This window comes from Mirounga leonina, unplaced genomic scaffold, assembly GCF_011800145.1.
Source record: "Mirounga leonina isolate KUSES-001 unplaced genomic scaffold, KU_Mleo_1.0 Mir_126, whole genome shotgun sequence".
Classification (NCBI taxonomy): Eukaryota; Metazoa; Chordata; class Mammalia; order Carnivora; family Phocidae; genus Mirounga; species Mirounga leonina.
The window spans coordinates 30,182,471-30,197,185 of NW_023270314.1; the positions used below are offsets into that span (position 1 = coordinate 30,182,471).

At 42.2% G+C, this 14,715-nt stretch overlaps 1 protein-coding gene across 2 annotated transcripts in view; it reads left to right on the forward strand.

Annotated features, from left to right (window-relative positions):
* Positions 1-127: 127 nt before the first annotated feature.
* SLC38A4 (solute carrier family 38 member 4) overlaps positions 128-14,715 on the forward strand; it is a 67,100-nt gene continuing 52,512 nt past the window's right edge. The window contains exon 1 of one of the 2 annotated variants that reach the window (XM_035002811.1): positions 128-211. The gene's annotated coding sequence lies outside the window, so the exon portion shown is untranslated. The remainder of the gene's footprint in view (positions 212-14,715) is intronic. The other variant, XM_035002812.1, reaches the window with a different exon arrangement.

A 14,715-nucleotide genomic window follows, 5' to 3' on the forward strand; every position in this document is an offset into this window, starting at 1 on the left:
GTTTACATCTCAGGTTGCCGCCTGAGGATTGGTGGCTGGGCTGGAAGGGAGGGTCCGCAGGAAACGCGACACTGGGGATGCTGCCCCCTATCACATGATGGAAATTTCCACTCTTTGGGAAGGCGAAAAGAAAAGAAAGGAGGGTCTCTCAATCCACCCTTTTCCGATACTTCCCCTGGATCCCAATCGGCAGAGGTAGAAAAAGACACAGGTGAGTGAAACTTTTCTATTTTCGGCTAGGCTTACAGACTTGTCAGTGTGCAAACTTGTGGCTGGATCCCAGCCCGGATTGGTGTTCGTGCGCGTGTGTGCGTGCGCACACAGGGACACACACACACGTGCGGTCTGGTCTCCCAACCCTCTGGGGCTTAGGTTAGGCATTGTGGCTCTTTGTAACTTGTTTGTTGATTGACCCTAATTCCTCTTATGATTTTCCAAAGGATCAGGCTTTGGGTGGGTTATTGCAGGCTACTGACCGGACTGACTAGAAATTAAGTAAACCAGAGCATACGGAGTTAAGGGGACTGACTGGGAAGTCTCGCGTGTGACTTCCTTTGCAAGAGAGGTGGCTATGCCAAGGTAGCCCATTCCCGGGAGTTCAACCTCCGCCCCCGGCCCCAGATTCCCTTGGCACTTGGATTTTCAGTTCAGTGTCCTGAGACTGCCTTCCACAGCCGTGGCCGCGCCACCAGCCTAGCTCGAGTCAGCTTGGGATCAGGGTTGGCAAGTGCTACCCAAGTTGCGGGCCCATGTCCTCAGGGCAGGGACATTGGGTGCTGGACCTAAAATAGACCCGCTGTCCCTGACAGCTGGGCTGCCTGGGCCCGGCCAGCACGGTACCCCGGGTGGGGGGCTGCGGCCCTGGAAGTCCCCAGAGAGTCTCCTTCAGAGAGTAGGAAGGCGAGAGCTGTGCTGGATCTAGGGGCCGTGGCGGGGGGCGGTTGGAACACTGAGTCCGAAGCTCCGAGGGAGGAGGCGTCCAGCGCCGTGGGACTGGGAAGCCTGGGGCGCGCTGGAGAGAAGGCAGGGGAAGTGCAGAAACGCGGAGCGGGAAAGCCAAGGGGAGTTGAGGGGACGGGGAGGGGACACGGAGAGAGGGGAGAAGCCCAGGGAGTAGGGCGGAAGGCGAGAAGGGGTAAGAGGCCAGAGCCAGAGAGTGGAGAGTGTGAGGGTTGGAGGGAAATGGAGAAAAGAGAATGAATGAAGGGAAGAGAGAAGGGAGCCGGGACACAGGGAGTCCTTGGGGGGTGAGCTGGGAGCACGCCCGTGTCCGGTGAGAGGTGAGCGCAGGGACCAGCCGGCCGGGCGCTGGGAGCTGCACAGGGAGTGGCTCTTCGCAGGCCGTGGCACTGGAGGGTGGGCGCTGCGCCCTGCCACGGGCTGGGGTGGAGGCGCCGGGGCGCGCAGTGCGCCCCGCGGGCTCCCATCCTCTCTTCGCGATCCAGCAGGGAGAGTGGGGGAGTGCCCCAGATGTGCGGTGTGTGCCGGGACAGCCCAGGAGATGCGCACCGCTTCTGACTTGGTTAGAGGAAAGGGATAAATTAAATTGGGAAGCCCAACCTGGGAGGCTTGGTCACTGGTGCGCCAGGGTGTGTGCCCCGCAGTGAGGGGGCAGTAGTTGGGACCTTGAGAGGCTTGGTGGGGACCTGGAGATCCTGAGCCACAGTTCTAAGCACAAGTGTTTAGATACCTGGGCCCGGTTGCACCGGAGGATGGGGTGGCTCTTGATGTCAATTTCTCAGTACAAAAGTGAATCTCTACCGGTCTCAGGAGCATCTTCGATCTTGAGAAAAGAGGCGTAGGGGTAGCTGCGGCCCTGGAGGTGTAAGCGGACCCTCTCCTGGCGCAGGTCCTATAGACACCTTTTTGCTACCCGCCCCCCCCGCCCCCATCACCGCCCGCCTCCCCTCCAGGCTCCGGGACCCGCTTTCTTTGTTATGCACTTCAAACTGGTGCAGCTTCTCACCCTTGGGTGTGTGTGTGTGTGGGGGGGTAGTCTTGAGGACCTGTCTCCCAATTTCCTGGTTTCTTATATTCATATTTATTTGCTTCCAGGCAGCGCAGACAAGAGTCCTTATGACTGAATTGTCTTACGTTGTAAAAAGAACTTGCTACACCTTGATCACGATTGCCAGGGCCTGGTAGCTAGGGCTCTAGTTTGGGTTTGTTTGGTTATAACCTTTTATACTTAACTTTTGGGAGAGGTGGGGTGGGGAAACTAGCCTTACTGCAAACGAGTCCCTCAAGAGTCATGGAGATCCGTGGCCTCTCTCACACGGAACGCCAAGAAGTGTGCGCACGCACACGTGTGTAATATAGCTTCTCAAATGTTAACAAATGAATCTACAGAACATCTATGGTCTGGGTAGAAGTTTGTAAGGATGGAGAAACTGAAGAGGATATGTGAACTTTCCAAATTATTGAATACCACACGTTCAGAGACAGAAAGCTTTTATTGGGCTGATTCTATCACAAAACATTAAAAAGCAGGGAGATTGGTATAAGGGGATAGATAATTTTCAAGGCTGCTCGGATAGAGGAGCTCTTCTGCCAGAGTATGTAGTGCAAGGTGCTCCAAGGAGGCTAGTCTGTTCTAGATTAATGAGAACAATGGCTCACACATATATATCAATTATTATATTTGTTTTATGTTAAATCCTCATAACAACCTTATGATATAGATTCTATTATTATATTCATTTTACAGAGCAGGACAGAGACATATACAGTAGGGGGAACATAGAACCTCTTTGGAAATCCTATGTGGTCATTAATTATTCTTAAATCTAAACGAACAATTCTCTTTCACTTTGTACTTTATCAGGGACAGAACTGGACAGGTGACTTTTAGGGACCCAAAGCTGACCATTTGGCCTGTTACAGACTAATCCTAGGCTAAGAAAGCCAAGACATATGATCATATAGTTATAGACTGAATCCTTGCAGCCCCAGAACTAGAATTTTTCAACGAGTGACGTTTGAGAAATGCATAATATGGTTATGGTTACCTCTCAGTTTATCAAATGCTGAGGCCAAGCATAATAAATATAGCTGCTGTGGACTTCTGTGTTAAATGTTTTTCTTCTTTCATGTCATTGTCATTGTCTATTTCCTCAGTGTTTTTCAGGTGTCAATTCCTCTTTCTTTCCCCTTCTCCTTTGTACTGACTTGCTGATGTTTTCTAACTATTTTTTTTAAAACTTAAGCCCTTCTTTGTTTTTTTTTTAAATCTTTACATATCCAAAGCAATGATTTTTATGAAAAAAACAAAGGTGAATGGGATTTATGGCTACTTAGATATTTTTGATATTTATCAAAATAATACGGGTTTTTAAGATGTGCTTCATGTATCCCCTGACGTTACCTTACAAGCCACTACTACCCTGGTGACATCTGGTAGGAAGGTAAGGGGTGGGGTTTGGGGAGAGACCAAAGAAAGGAAAGGAGAACTCTCCAAGAGCCAGACTTTTAGCCAAGCCCTTTACAAATGTGAATCCCACTCAATCTTCACACAATCCTCCAGATTATAGGTGTTTGCTATCTCAATTTTACAGAGGAGGAAATTGAAGCCCGTAGAAATTAAGGAAATAACCAAGGGTCACCCAGCTAGTAAACGACAGTGCTGGGCATCGGCACAAAGTCGCTTCAATGCCAGAGTTCCTGCTTCCAATAGAGCCGGCAGAAAGAAAGTCGACTAGGAAAACAAAAACTTGAGGAGAAAAGAGGCTTACAAAGATGTTACCCTACAGGGTAGGATGTGCACGATGGGAGAAATGGAACTGCCAAATGTCTCTAGTGTGACTGCTAATCTTCCTCTGGTCTTCCTTCTACTATTTTTGTAATGACCTAATTCCATTCATTCATTCCACAAACAATCACCGAGTATCACTATCTTCCAGGAACACTGTTAGGGAGTTTCTTTTAACCCTGTTTCCCTAACACCTACCACAGTCCTGGGCAAATACTAGGGTGCTCAAGAAATGTTTGTTGAATAAATGAATTAGTCTAGGGGGAGGAAAGGATAAGCGAGCAAATAGTCACACTAACAGCATTTTGAGGGCCAGGAAAAATTCAGATTTGAGCATGCCACCACTGAAGCTGGCTTAGGAAAAGGGTCAGAGAACATTGCAAGACTAGGTAATGAGGTAGAAATAAAAGGAAGTGGGAGAAAAGTCCCAACAGAGACAGGCCTAAAGGGAGAAAGGAGAAAGTGGGAGCCACTCTGGGAACTTAGGAGTTCAGTACTGGGAAGTGGAACTCACCAGGGAGGAGGTTGGGAGGGAGGTGTGGTCTGGGAGGTCCTCACTCATCCTCTTTGCAAGGGTCCCAAAGCTCAGCCCCACCCTTGAATTTCTGAAGTAAACTGCGCTAACAAGGGACAAAATGACTGAATACAGAAATTAGCAACACAGTTTATTATTTTATCATTCTATGATGCTCCTATAATAGAGAACTATAGTTTTTTCAGACTCCTTATAATGTAAGGGTTTTAAACACTGCACTCAGATGGAAAGACTAGGCTTTGTTGTCCTCCATATGGGAAAATCAAATAATTTTTCTGTTTCTCAAGGGGATATTCTATTTTAACAAAGATACAGTTTACACAATCACAAAAATATTACCAAAAAATGCTTTTCTGTATTTTTCTGGCGGGGGAGGGGAGCTGGGGAGGATTTCTCGCTTTATTTTAGTTTTTAATGGCTTGATTTATTTTAGTGTGTTACAGAAGATTCTGGAAGTAAAAAATGTATTAAAAAAAATAAAGTGAGATAGGACATGGAGTGATAGTACTGATATCAACCTCCTAGCTCCAAAGTAGATGTTTATGCCAGTTAAGATTCTGGCTTTTGATAGCAGACTTGGAAAACACAATTCCCAGGGTCTCTTGTTTCTTTAGGGATCTTTTATACCACTCTTTCATCCCAGGCTCAGAGGTCTGCATAGCTCTTCACCATTTCCACGCTTGTGAAATACTCACAGTCACACTGTTATTTGGAAGGGAATTCAAAGGGTGAAGGGAATCCACAAATAATCCAAAACCTAATTTCAGTTAATACATTAAATCCTCCACTTTTTAGCATTATATCCTTGGGCAAGATTTTTAATCTTTGTGAGCCTCCATCTCTTCAGCTACAAAATTGAGATCATAATAGCACCTACTTCATGGGATTGTTATGAGGATTAAATGAGTTAACATGTGTCAAATGCTTAGACTAATGCCTGATTCATGGTGAGCTCTCAATGTGAGACAGCCATTACTGTTAATGGTGTTACTCTGCCACCCAAAGCATTATTTGAAATGTTAACAAATGTCTATACTAGATGTTCTTTGACAGTGTGTTTTCCTCTGTCATAACTAAAATGAAGGAAACAGAAGAGAGGAAATGAAAAAAGGGATAAATAATACTCACACAGGACAGTCCAGCCCAGAATAACGTCATTCCCTGTATAATAAGATTGAAATGTTCCCTTATTTCCTGTTGGCTATTCACCCCTATTTCTCCTGATAAATCTAGTGTGTATCTATCATTAAAATGAACATCATCTCCAGTTCCCTTGTTTTCTCTCCTTTTTGCCTCTTTTGGTCACTCTTGTCTCCATGGTGCTCCACACAGTGCCTGGCACAAACAGATACTCATGCATGTTTGCTGAAGGAAGGAAGGAAGGAGAACATCTTGTGTTTTTTACAACAGTATGTATTCTTCAAGGAAGCATGTTTTCCCTGAAATCTGAAAGGCCTTTGCAAAGTGAATTTATGCAATACTGACAGCCAATGTAAATATTTTTTTAATTAAATTGTTTATTCAGTGTGCATTATTGCAGACAATGAAGCATGCAGGCTGGGGAATCCGGGCCTGTGGATATGAATGCCTGCACCATCATACAACTGGGCTTCCTGGATTCAGATCTTGGCTACTTCCTATTCTGGTTCTCCCACTTTCTACCTGAGTGACCCAGATAGAGCTAGTTACTTAACCTGACTGCTTCCTTCTCTTCATCTGTACAATGAGGGAAATATTTCCTACTTCATAAGGATTTTATGAGGGTAAAATAGAATTATGTATGGCACATGGTGAGTGTTAGAAACCCCTCCAATCAGATGTAAACTAATACCTACCTTATAGAATTAGTGTGATGGCACTGCATGGCACATAATAAACCCTCAAAAATGTTCCTATTCCTATTCCAACTCCTTACTTCTGTTTTTCTGCAGAGGAGTTGGGGCCCTGACTTGGCATTTCCATTTTTTTGGTCCATTGAAAGTCTTATTGATTCTACCTTGCATTTCAGGGTAACTTCCTCCCTACCCACCCTGTGTTTGTCCTGTCATTTTGCCTTGCGTCATTCGCGCCTTTTTACACGGCATACTCCTCAGGACAAGGACTTTGCTCTTTGTTTTGGCATAATTTTATAACATTGGGTACACTCACGGTACTATAAAAATGTTAAAGAAGAAAAAAAAAAGATGTAATCCCCCAAGAGGCCACTTTGGCCAACAGCTGGTCGGGCCGCGGCTGTGTTTGCAGTGTGGGTACTCCCCGCGCCAGCCTTCCAGCAGCATCTCTGGCCGGGGCTGGGGCCTCACTCGGGGTGTGGGGGGCGTGCATCCTTCGCCGCCGCCCTGTGTGCGCCCGCCGCTGGGAACTGGAGCTGGGTCGCCGCGCCAGGGAGGACCGCGGGCGGCCGCCGCCTTGGGGACAGGCACCGCTCCCAAGTTTGCCTGCTTTTTGCTGCGCCTTCGCTAGAGAAACCAGGCGAGTGAGTGAGATGAACTCGGAAAGAGAAGTAGAGAGGAACTGAAAAAGGAGGGAAGAGGGAGGGCAGCCCGTTCTGTTTAAAGAAGGGTTTCCTGCATTCGACGCGGGGCTACACGTGCTATGGTCTTATTTTCTGGAATTTCTCCAAATGGAAAGGAATGTGGTCCATAAATGCAGAATGTTCTTATAAACTGTATGATCCGGCTGATCTTGATTGTTACAGTGATCTAACTAAAAGCATTTGTGTTTCCAGCCTGGCTTTGTGAATGCCTGAAAAGCAATCAAATGGTTCACAGCACTACATAAATGGAGGGATTTTATTATAGTCCTGAGAATACATTTCATCCTTATACTATTCCTTTTGGTTTCTGAAGCAATTTTTTAGAAATGGCACACTTAAAAAAAAAATACCTGACACTTCTTTGGCATGTGTCACTATGCTCTATTTAATTATACTTGCTGTACAGAGGGGTCCATGCTATGGTGGACTTACCTGTATTTAAACTTTTTATTTTGCAGTAATTATACAGTCACAGAAAGTTGTAAAGGTAGCACAGAGAGGGCCCATACATTTGACCCAGTTGCCTCCAATGGTTACATGGGATGTAATTTTCGTACAACATCAAAACCAGGAAATTGATGTTGGTGCAATATGTGTGTACAAAATGGATGTATAGTTTCCATGTCATTTTATCACACACATATTTGTGCAGTCACCACCATAACTGAGATACTGAACTTCCATCCCCCAGAAGTTCCCCCTTTTGTGATTCCTTTAGAGCCACACTCGCCTCCTTCTCCCTTCCACAGACAATAAGATATCTTCCGTCTCTATATTTTAATTGTTTTGTGAATGTTACATAAGCAGAATCATACTATCTGTGATCTTTTTGAGGTTGATTTTTTTTTTTTCATTTGGCATAACATTCTTGAGATCCATTCAAGTTGTTGAATCTAGAGTTGGGTCCTTTTTATTGCTGCATAGTATTCCAGTTGTTTCACCCTATTTAGTGGAGGGATTTTTTCTCAATTGATATATTTGTCTAGAACTTCAGTTGGATACGAAGGATACTCGGTAAAAGTGTGAGGACAAAATTTGAATGTTTTGAACTTCAGAATGGCATTTGTGTCTGATAGGTCAAAAGGGGTGTATAAACTACATTTTAATTTAAAACAGAGACCACTGGAGGAGTGAAAAGGAGAAAAGGAAGGTGGCAGAGAAAAGTATGTAGTTAGACAGTTAAGATATAAAACCTGGCATTTTTTAAGATTTCCACACCAATAGGATAATCTATTCTGTGATTTTTAGCTTTAGTTAGGACAACTCAGATTTCTTGAAGCTAATTTTAAAAATTCTTCTGCAAGAGAGAATTCCCTGCCAGTCTGTGCTCAGTCACATAGCTGATAACTCAGGGGCATGATTGGAAATGACCATGAGTGGCTCTCCAGTTTGATAAGGGGTCACCAGAGTCAAAATGGCATCTTTAGCCTCAGGGCAACTATCAAGGGTCCTGAGACTGTCAGTGTTCTACTATTCTGGCCATTTGCCCCACACACCAGTGGGAGGAACATCTCCCAGAGTTCACTTAAGTCAGGTTTTAAAAGGAGGATGGGACTCTTCACCTGTACACCCACAAGCAAGGGGAACCTGGACTCTCCAAAGGCTGTAACTAGCTAAGGGAAATACCACACTTCTGAATAGTACCTGGAAGAGTTTGGCTCAATCCCTCCCTTCAGCCAGTACCTATGGGAGAGTTCTTACCCTGACTTGACTCTGTCCTCCCCAGACAGAGGAGAGAACAAAATAGCCACTACTATCTGAAAGTATAAACACCCCTTTGTGTTTTTAGAATTCCACACTTTGGGCTTTCAGAGACATATTGTCAATTCACAAAATAACAGTATTATCAGTCTAGAGCCCTGACTAGATCCAAGACTAACTGAAGGTATTGTGCTTAAGTCATTTTAATGATTTCTGTTATCAGAAAAATATTCCTTTTTCCAAACCCTGCCAGTAGATGGAGGGTAGGGAGGGATGCCGGTCGCAAAGCTTAAACATATATAGAACTGTCATAACTGAAATCATTTATAACTCTTTTTTATAGGCAAATCTGCTTTCCTCAATCTTTCAAAATGGGAGACAATCTTTGTACTGTCTGTGTAATTTATTTTATTTTGTGTAAATGTTAAGATACCTCACATAGTTTTGCAGGCTGTTCTTGTGGATTATAACCCCTGTATGTGGACCCTAAGGTCCCACAGCATGTGGTAGGGCAGATAATGCAATCTTGAGGGAATGAACACCTTGTTGTAGGTCGGGAGACTGAACAAAAGACCTGTTGAATTCTGTTTACCTCTCTTATATTGTGTTATTTACTTATTTAACTAATGATGACAGTCATTCCAAGGGTGTGGTATGAGATGCAGACACAGGTTCCCAACATCACAGGCTTTGTATTTTTTCAAGGGGTGACTGGGGGGAGTTGTTTGTTTCTTAAACTTTTTCTTTTCCCTTTTTTTTTTTAAGATTTTATTTATTTTATTTTGGGCAGAGGCAGAGGGAGAGGGGGACGCAGACTCCCTGCTGAGCAGGGAGCCTGATGAAGGCTTGATCCCAGGATCCTGAGATCATGACCTGAGCTGAAGGCAGATGCTTAAGCAACTGAGCCATCCAGGCGCCCCTTAAACTTTTTCTTTAAAAAAGAAAAAAATAGAGTTTTTCTGAAAGAAAAATAAAATAGAAATGCTTCGTGTACTATATCAATGTAGACAAAAACCAAACAGCTGTACAATTACTTTCAAACAATTTTGTAATACTGTAGCAGTATCTGTACTTTGAAGAAAGACACCAAATATAATGCTTTACATTATTCTTTATACCAGAATCCCATAAAGTTCAAACTCCTTAACCTGGTAGTCAAGGTCAACCTTAGCCAGACTCTACACAAACATCCTGTGTGAGCTAAAGTAGACTCTAGTTGTTTTGGTAATATTGGGGCCAAACTTCTGATCCCATTTCTCTTGCCTGGAACCACCCTCCTCTCTGGAGTCATACCATTCTTCCTCCATGAAACCTGTTCTGTTTGCCCCAGCTCCCACACTGAGCTCTCCAGCTCAGTTCCATGTCTTGAAGACAGGGATCCTGTTATGAATAGTGTCCAATAAAAAGTAGGTACCCAGTGGTGACGGAATGTTGTTAGGAGCTGGGCTCTGCAGTTAGATGTGGGGCTGTGAGTCCTGGCTCACTAACCTGTTCACCAGCTTTGATCTTTGGGTAAATTACTCAATCCTCTTGAGCATCAGTTGCCTCACCTGTAAAATGGGGATAAATAATATTACCTACCCCAAAGGTGAGGGAATTACTGATTTGATACATGTGATGTGCTTAGCATAGGGCTGGCTTCATGAATATGATTATTACTAATGAGAACATAAAAAATGAGATTTCAGACTTTACAAAAATTAACAGGCTATGATCTGAGTGGAGGATGTAGACTAGAAAACTTGACTGTTCAAGCTTCTCTGTGTCTCTCAACCATAACTGCTGTCATAAGAAGGGACAGGGTCCCTCTATGCCTATCAACCCAAGAGACAATCTCTAATCCTACCCACTAAGATGGGACACAAACAAATTGAAGCAGAAGGTTTCTTTCCTTCTTAGATCTAACAAAAATATGTGTGGCTTGGCACATATTTTATTTTTGGTAAGAAGTAATCAAATGATGAATAAATTTCTATGAAGAAGGGACCAAATTCTAGATATTGGCTTCAAAGAGTAATTAAAATAGTCTCATGATGAGTCATCTATCCTTGAAGCTATTACAAATACAATCTGTGGCCTTAGAAAAGTGAAAAGTTCAATAAATTAACTGGTTGTTTGATCTGTGTAATACCAAATTAGTAGGTTTTCTGATATTCCCCTACAAATTGGTTGATATTTCACTGAAGCATAGCTTCAGTCCAATCAAGGGCATAACAATTAGTACTCTCTTGCTTATACTGATGTCTAAACAACCCCTTTTTGTGTTTCGAATTACAGATCTAAAAATGATATGTTTAGACCATAACGTGCGATTACAAACAGAACAGCAATGCTTTAAATAAATTAAAAAGTAGATTGGATTTGGGTTGGGGGAGCCAGGCAGTCACATATAGATTCTGATTTTATCCTATTCCTGGGGCCATACCTTAAATAATTTGTCAAGTGATTGGAACTCTATGTATATAAGTATTTCAAAATAGCACCCCCCAACTCGAAGAGGTCCTCAAAAATTCACTGAGGTACACATGTACACATGGATATTCATAAATTTTATAGACACAGAAGAGAAAAATTCGCTCAAAAGTCTCATTTGTCTAGCTAAGGATATAGAAAAACTCTGTTACATAGAGAGTGCAGTGTTCTGGTTAAGAGGAAATTATACCTGCCATGGATTGTCAATTTTCAAAGAATTGGAATACAGAAAGATCCATTTTAAAATCCGAATTTTATTGAACATGATACAATGTTTTAGCATGCCTTAGCCTTACCCTATTGTTAACTTCATCTATCATGGCAAAACTCAAAAATGCTAGGTGATAGAAATTTCTGGTTGGTTGAAAGAATTTATAGTATCTTCCTTCTGCTTTCAAACTTTTGGGAGAGATATCAAGAAAAAATATATGTAGAAGTTCTAAACTAGGAAGCTTAAACCTTCTTAATATGGCAAATTTCTAAAGTATTCCAAAGTGGCGTGTAGTACAATGACACTCTGTCTTCACAAAACTTCAGCAACTATTGATACCTGTCTGTTATATTTCATCCATATCCGTAACTTTCCTCCTTGCTACCCTTACCCCAACCACTACCTCATTATTTCCAAGCAAATCCAAGTCATTTAATTTGACCCATACATGATTCAATATGTATCTCACAAAGATAAGTCTTTAAGAATAACCAAATTATCACATCTTAAATGAACCATTTTCTTGATATTATCAAGTATCCAGGTAGTGTTCAAATGTGTCGGATTGTCTCTCTTTATTTTACCCCTAGTTTGTTTGAATCAGAATCCAAACAGGCTTCACACACTCACTGGTTGATATGGATTCAAAGAGACTTAAGAGACATAAGTCCAACCGAGCCTCATCTCTCTTTTTCTCTCTTGCAATTTACTGGATGGTGAAACCAAGTCATTTGTCCTATAAAATTTTCCATATTCTGAATTTTGTTGATTTCCAAGACTTTTAAAATGTCATCCTCAAGCTTCAATAGCCTGCCTTCTTAAAATCTAACCCTTATGAAATTGCTTCTCTTTTAAAGAAAAATTATACCTTGTCATTCCTTTGCCTGTTTACTTGAGGGTTTTCCAGCCTACATTTTGCTCAATTTTGTCCAAATATCCTCCCTTTTAATACCTATGGCTTACCTAACAGTCCTTCCTTTTTTTTTTTTTTAAGATTTTGTTTATTTATTTGACAGAGAGACAGCGAGAGCAAAAAAACAAGCAGGGGGAGTGGGAGAGGGAGAAGCAGGCCTCCCGCCAAACAGAGAGCCTGGTGCGGGGCTTGATCCCAGGACCTCGGGATCATGACCTGAGCCGAAGGCAGACGCTTAATGACTGAACCACCCAGGCGCCCCCTAACATTCCTTCCTGATAGAACCTGGCCAACCTGAAATGCCCTTCAGTCAGGTTTCAAAATGTGTACCAGCCTCCTCCCCCAGGTGCTTACTCAGCTTTCTCTAAATTGTCTCAAGACATTACCAATAAACAGTAGGTTGTTTTGATTTTAAAAATTGTGCCACATGACTACTTTTTAAAAAATACTTTCTGATTACTGACATACACAAATATATTTACTAGGAAATTATATACTTGGGATTTGCTTTAAAATAACGGGGGAGTGGAAGGGGTGGTTTGGAAGTAATAGATTGGTCATGATCCATATTTGTTCAAGCTAGATAATCCATCTGTGAGGTTTCACTATTTTATTCTATCTCCATTTGTATACATTTGAAATTTTCCATAATAAGAAATGGAAATGAAATATCGTGTATCACCTAAGCTACATAATGAAACATTTCATTTTAAGGACTTATGTTGTAACACCTTTGCTAAAGATCATAAGAAAATCGTTCCTAAGGAACAATGCACTCACTTTTCCCATTCCGTAAGTCTGGTTTGCCTAAAAACAAGTCAGTTTTAAAGTAAAAGAAAATAATCATTAAATAATATTTAAATAAAAGGGGGACATGGTTTGGAATGACTGAAAATAAGACTCAGGGAGAGGTGCTCCATAGGTTTGTGATTCATCTAAGCTGCCCTTCTTAAGATGCTGGCGTGGCAGAATTCATAGACATGCCCCTATTCTCTACTGCTGACAAGAGACTCCCAGAAGAGGAGTGACCCAGACTACTTGATTATCCCATAAGAAAAGGGTGCTAGAATAGATTATGAAGGTCACACTTACTAGTTCTCCCTGCTACTATACCAGAAGAATGTGCAGGTCCTAACTCCCAAGGTGAAAGTCAAACACAGAGCTTTTCAGAGACCTATCAGCTTTTAACTTTAGTCTGATTGCTCTTTGTTTTGTTCACCTTTTGCAAAGATAAGAGAATTTAACACCTTATGCTTACATTAGCCATATATACTAGGGAGTGCTTTTTAATGGACATACAGCCTTTATTAATAATTTTCTGTTTCATTAGTATCATATTTAAATGATTTGTAAGGGTAATTTTTAACCGTAACCAGCCACGCAACTGCAAAACTTATCACGCAAATGGACCTGCTTCATGACATCTTTTCCAGAGTCACATGAATTTGATACCATGCTGTATATACAAAGTCCCAGTCAGTCCAGTTGAGGATAATTAAAGGGAAAAGAGTAAGAACTGAGGCTGAAAATGGAAAGGAGAGAAAAACGGATACACAGTAAGAAGAAACGCTTTTGTGTGAAGGCTTGAAACACCTACGTGGAACATAGGGCTTGGGGTCAGGTCTGTTGGGTTCTCGCTTCAAAGGGAGGGAACTCCAAGTAGTTGGTGCCCTCGATGTAGTTTTCATGTCCCAGGTTAGAAACACCTGTTTTGAGAGACAGAGGAATAGGCTTGAGAAACATCTACACATCTAGGCCGAATAGGTTAATGAAAACTTCCAGAAGTTTCTCCATCTCGAGCATCTACGTTCATCCTGTTTCTGGGCCCACACTGGGAGACAGCAAGCAGGAGACAATGTCTCTAATCCATAAGCTCAAAAAGGCATTAGACATTTTATGGGAACAAGGTCATACACTAAGAATGTGTCCTGGAAGATGTGTATTTATGTACAACAAAGCAGTATCAGTTTGCAATTGTTGGAACTCTGGGAGAGGCTCTAAAGACACTTTTGTGAGCAAAAGGTGAGGAATCTAAATTTAATTGTCTTTATTTTTACCAATTTAAAATATGTAATAACATCATTGGTAATATTTTTACTTTTATGAGTGTAAAAATATTTTACAGATTCACACAGACTTGGCCACACCATAAACTATATCTTCTTTGTAAGCTCTGTAAGCTATTAAGTTACCCAACCTGGAACTCCCTTAAGAATTTGATCCTCTCAACTGGTGCGAGGTTATTCTATACCCAGATCTCCCAGTTCCTCTGAGCTATTACTTCCTACATAATCACTTAAAAAAAAATTAATCAGAATTAAAATAAAAAGCCGACTGGTGCCCCTTTGTAATTCTTTCAGTAAAACTATTGTATCTGTATATACTTCTGAGTTTGTAGATTTGTTTTTGTTTTTGTTTTTTTTAAAGATTTTATTTATTTATTTGACAGAGAAAGACACAGCGAGAGAGGGAACACAAGCAGGGTGAGTGGGAGAGGGAGAAGCAGGCCTCCCGCTGAGCAGGGAGCCCGATGCGGGGCTCGATCCCAGGATCCTGGGATCGTGACCTGAGCCGAAGGCAGACGCTTAACGACTGAGCC